The sequence below is a fragment of the Theropithecus gelada genome, chromosome 7a (assembly GCF_003255815.1).
Source record: "Theropithecus gelada isolate Dixy chromosome 7a, Tgel_1.0, whole genome shotgun sequence".
In the NCBI taxonomy this organism is placed as follows: Eukaryota; Metazoa; Chordata; class Mammalia; order Primates; family Cercopithecidae; genus Theropithecus; species Theropithecus gelada.
This window is the reverse complement of record NC_037674.1, coordinates 16,912,677-16,918,676: the sequence shown is the minus strand read 5'-3', so window position 1 is coordinate 16,918,676 and position 6,000 is coordinate 16,912,677.

The following is a 6,000-nucleotide window of genomic DNA, read 5'->3' as shown; positions in this document are numbered from 1 at the left end:
TTAGCTCACTACAACCTCAGCCTCCCGGGTTCAAGCAATTCTTCTGCCTCAGCCTCCCAAGTAGCTGGGACTACAGGCACGTGCCACCATGCCCAGCTAATTTTTGTATTTTTCGTAGAGACAGGGTTTCACCATATTGGCCAGGGTGAACTCCTGACCTTGTGATCCGCCCGCCTCGGCCTCTCAAAGTGCTGGGATTACAGGCATGAGCCACTGTGCCCAGTGAAATATTTCAAACATACATGCAACTAGAGAGAACAGTATAACCAGTGAATCCCCAGTGTACCTGGCATCCTGCTTCAATGATTATCTTAGTCAATCGTATTTCATTGTTCTAGTTTGTTGTTTTGCTGGAGGCTTTTTTTTTTTCTTCAACTTTTATTCCTCACCACTAGACAACTAGGGATTGCTGACGTTTTTTGTTTTCTGGTTTTTTTTCCTTTGAGACGGAGTCTTGCTCTATCGCCCAGGCTGGAGGGCAGTGGTGCCATCTCGGCTCACTGCAAGCTCCGCCTCCCGGGTTCACACCATTCCCCTGCCTCAGCCTCCCAAGTAGCTGGGACTACAGGCGCCCGCCACCACACCCGGCTAATTTTTTTTGTATTTTTAGCAGAGACGGGGTTTCACTGTGTTAGCCAGGATGGTCTTGATCTCCTGACCTCGTGATCCGTCAGCCTCGGCCTCCCAAAGTGCTCGGATTACAGGCATAAGCCACTGTGCCCAGCTGGATTGCTGAAGTTTTTAAAAGCAAATCTTACCCATATAATTTCAGCTATAAATATTATAATATATATCTGTAACAGGTAGACTTTAAAAAACTGACCCATATATACAGATGATTAGAGAAAGTTATAAATATGTGTGTATACTGTAGTATACATACACATATTCACTTACTCTGTCAGTTGAGAAGGGCCAAAAAGCAAGACACCCCAGTAGTAATGAGCATACTTACCACGCAGATCTTGGTTTATTATTATTATTAGAGATGAGGGCCTCCCTTTGTTGACCAAGCTGATCTCAAACTCCTGGCCTCTGGCCATCCTCCCATCTAGGCCTCCCAAAATGTTGGGATTACAAGTGTGAGCCACTGTGCCTGGCCCAGATCTTGGTTTCTAATACCATTCTCCAATAACAGTTATTCTCTAATAACTTCTTCAAGAGTCGTTGAAGAAATGACTGATTCTACGATTTGGGCAGGAAATATACAAGAAGAGCTATTTCCTTACTTTGTTGTAATGCCAAAAACGTAAGGAAATACACAGACACACACAACCCCCCCACCCCCCGACAGGGTATAGTAAAAGGTCACTGGAGAGGTGGAAAATTTGAGTAACAAAATAAAATAGTATCAGCTGGGCATGGTAGCTCACACCTGTAATCCTAACACTTTCGGAGGCTGAGGCAGGTGGATCACTTGAGGTCAGGAGTTTGAGACCATCCTGGCCAATATGGTGAAACCAAACCACGTCTCTACTAAAAATACAAAATTAGCTGAGTGCAGTGGTGCATGCCTGTAATCCCAGCTACTTGGGAGGCTGAGGCAGGAGAACTGCCTGAATCCAGGGGGTGGAGGCTGCAGTGAGCTGAGATTGCACCACTTCACTCCAGCCTGGGTGAAAGAGCGATACTCTGTCTCAAAAAGTAAATAAATAAAATAAAATAGTATTGAATCATAACCCAATGTATAAAAGCCTGTATCTATATAAATAAATCAATGGGGGCCAGGCACAGTGGCTGACATCTATAATCCTAGCACTTTGGGAGACTGACGGGGGTGGATCACCTGAGGTCAGGAGTTTGAGACCAGCCTGGCCATCATGGTGAAACCCCATCTCTACTAAAAATACAAAAAATTGGCTGGGCGTGTTGGTGCGGGCCTGTAATCCCAGCTACTTGGGAGGCTGAGGCAGGAGAATTGCTTGAACCCGAGAGGCAGAGGTTTCAGCAAGCGGTTTCAGCAAGAGGTTTCAATGGAGATCGCACCATTGCACTCTAGCCTGGGTGACAGAGCCACACTCCATCTCAAAATAATAATAATCAATCAATCAACCAATCAATGGGGAACTCAGACCTCTTCCATGCAGAAGAATTACAAATAATGTATGTAGACGCTCCACCCACATGGAGGCAGAGCGCGACTGCACACTCATTGTGATCTGCACATAGCGACTTCCTTCCAAAGAGTACAGTATGAAAAGCAGGGGCAAAACAGTAACTTCACAGTAGAGAAACTTGACAAACATTACCTCAGCCAGTGATTAAGTTTAATAAGGCCGGGCGCGGTGGCTCACAACTGTAATCCCAGCACTTTGGGAGGCCGAGGCGGGCAGATCACGAGGTCAGGAGATTGTAGCCATCCTGGTTAACATGGTGAAACCCTGTTTCTACTAAAAGTACAAAAAGAAGTTAGCCAAGCCTGGTGGCGGGCGCCTGTGGTCCCAGCTACTCGGGAGGTTGAGGCAGGAGAATGGCGTAAACCCAGGAGGTGGAGCTTGCAGTGAGCCGAGATCGCGCCACTGCACTCCAGCCTAGGCGACAGAGCGAGACTCCGTCTCAAAAAAAAAAAGAAAAAAAAAAAAAAAGAAACAAGACATGAGGGAAATTGAGGAAATGTGAATATAGTGTGGACTTTAGTTGGCAACAATGTATCAATATGTGTCAATAATTTAACAACAGGGCCGGGCACCATGGCTCAAGCCTGTAATCCTGGCACTTTGGATCAACTGAGGTCAGGAGTTTGAAAGCAATATGGCCTACACGGTGAAAGCCTGTCTTTACTAAAAATGCTAAAATTAGCCTGGCTGGTGGCGCATGCCTGTAGTCTCCGCTACTCGGGGTGCTGAGGCACAAGAATCCCTTGAACCTGGGAGGCGGGAGGTTGCGGTGAGCAGAGATCTCGCGACGGCACTCCAGCCTGGGGGATGAAGTGAGACTCTTTCAAAAAATAAAAAATAAATAAATAAAATTATAATAACTCTAACAAAAATATTAATATTAGATGTAAATAAGTGAAAGTGTTTGGATTAAATGGAAACTTTTTGCAATCTTTCTATAAATCTAAAACTATTCTAAAATTGTTTATTTTTCAAAAAAATTATTCTTTTGCCAGGCGCAGTGGCTCACTCCTGTGATCCCAGCACTTCGGGAGGCTGAGGCAGGCGGATCACCTGAGGTCAGGAGTTTGAGATCATCCTGGACAACATGGCGAAACCCCGTCTCTACTAGAAGTACAAAAATTAGCCAGGCATGGTGGTGGGCACCTGTAATATCCGCTATTCAGGAGGCTGAGGCAGGAGAATAGCTTGAACCCAGCAGGCAGAAGTTGCAGTGAGCTGAGATGGCACCATTGCACTCCAGCCTGGGCGACATGAGCAAGACTCCGTCTCGGAAAAAAAAAAAAATTATTCTTTTCAGAGACAAAGTCTTGCTCTGTCACTGAGGCTGGGGTGCAGTGGTGCAAACAGCTTGCTGCAGCCTCACACTCCTGGGGTCAAGTCATTCTCCCGCTGCTGCATCGCTAGGACTATAGGTGTTTGCCACCATACCCAGCTAATTAAAAGTTTGTTTTTTTGTTTTTTTTTTTTTTTGTAGAAACAGGGTCTCTCTATGTTGCCTGGGCTGGTGTTGAATTCCTGGCCACAAGCAATACTCCTGCCTCAGCCTACCAAAGTGCTGAGATTATAGGCATGAACCACCACACCCAGTCTTTGAAAGAAAAAATCATAGTCTTACCCAATACAAATTTCATAAATCCTGGCTGGGTGTGGTGGCATGCACCTGTGGTCCCAGCTAGTCGGGACGCTGAGGTGGGAGGACCACTTGAGCCTAGGAGGTCAAGGCTGCAGTGAGTCATGACAGCACCACTGCACTCCAGCCTCAGTGACAAAGCAAGACCCTATCTCAAAAAAAATGTAAATCCTTAATATCATACAAAATCCAGTTTATATTTAGTATTCCCCAACAGTCTCAAAAACAGTTTCAAAAATGAAGATATAAACAAAGACCACATTTCATATGTAATAGTCTCAGCCCAGAGCAGTGGCTCACGCCTGTAATCCCACCATTTTGGGAGGCTGAGGTGGGCGAATCACTTGAGGTCAGGAGTTTCAGACCAGCCTGACGTGGTGAAATCCCGTCTCTACTAAAAATACAAAAATTGGCTGGACACAGTGGCTCACGCCTGTAATCCCAGCACTTTGGGAGGCTGAGGCGGGTGGGTCACTAGAGCCCAGGAATTTGACACCAGACTAGGCGACACGGCAAAACCCTGTCACTACAAAAAATACAAAAATTAGCTGGGCGTGGTGGCACCATTGCCGCGAGCCATTATCTCATTATTTCATTGCAAACGATGATTTTCTACTATCATTCATTCTGCATTTTTGGCTCCAGTTCCTCTCCCTCATCCCGCTACCTCCATAACTCTGACTAGGTCTACTACTATTTTGGACCTCAAGATGACTAAATCCTAGTAGCTAAAATTTATGGCTGCAGTTGAAGCCAAGAGGATTTGAGAATTATAGATCTGCTACAGTGCTGGACCAGCAGCATCACCTGGAAACTTGGTAGAAATGCAAATTTTGGGGTTCTATTAGAAACCTACTGAATCAGGCCCGGTGCGGTAGCTCATGCCTATAATCCCAGCACTTTAGGAGACTGAGGCAGGTGGACCATCTGTCAGGAGCTCGAGATCAGCCTGGTCACCAACATGGTGAAACCCCATCTCTGCTAAAAATACAAAAATTAGCTGGGCATGGTGGCAGGCACCTGTAATCTCAGCTACTCAGGAGGCTGAGGCAGGAGAATCACTTGAACCCAGGAGAAGGAGGCTGCAGTGTGCCAAGATCAAGCTATTGCACTCCAGCCTGGGCAACAAGAGCAAACTCCGTCTTTAAAAAAAAAGAAGAAAAAGAAAAAAGAAAAACCTACTGAATCAGAAACTCAGAGGTTGAGGCCCAGCAATCTGTTTTGTTTTGTTTGAGGCAAAGTCTGGCTCTGTGGCCCAGTCTGGAGTGCAGTGGTTCCATCTTGACTCACTGCAACCTCTGCCTCCCAGGTTCAAGTGATTCTCCTGGCTCAGCCTCTTGAGGAGCTGGGACTACAGGTGGACACCACCACGCCCAGCTAATATTTGTATTTTTAGTAGAGATGGAGTTTCACCATGTTGGCCAGGCTGGTCTCGAACTCCTGACCTCAGGTGACCTGCCAGCTACAGCCTCCCAAAGTACTGGGAGTATAGGCATGTGCCACTGTGCCCGGCCCCAGCAATCTGGTTTAACAAGCCTTCCAGGTGATTCTGGTGCCTGCTAAAGTTGGAAAGCCACTGGACTAACATTGGCTGCCCCATAATGTCCTTCAGTCTAGCAATGATTTACTTAAGGTCCTACTATGTGCATGGCAACATGTTGGGTGCTCAGCATTAGATGCAAAGAACAAGGTCTGGTGAAAAGGTAACTGGTGACAGTTGGTAGTTGGCAGTGTGTTCTCAGCATACCACACAACTGGTGCAGGCGGTAAGATTCCAGGTGATTCCAAGGAAAGTTCGGTGAGTAGGTGTGGCTGGCAGAAGTTTTAGAGTTGACGCCAGCTAGGCCTTAAAGAAATATCCTTTGGAGACAGGGGTGACAGGGAAAAGAGGGAGGATTTCCAAGAAGGGAGACTGGGATGAACAAAGGCAAGATTCTGGAGAAGATGATAACCTTGCTAGCAAGAAAGCTTTATTCCCTCTCTTCTCACCACCACTATTTCCGCAGTGCACTCTGGCAGTGTTCTTCCCTTGGGCCTTTTTCATGGTTACCTTCTAGCTCGTCCATAAACACATTCGTCACGTTGGTGTGTGTGTGTGTCCACGTTTCTGTGTGCTGCCGTGGGCGTGCGTGCTGGGATGTAGGATGTGGTAACACTGGCTGGTGAGTGCAGAGGGACGTCTGAGGAACGCTCTGTCCCTGCCAAGGGTGTCGTATGTGCAGAAAGGGCTGTGCCTGCTGTACATCAGAA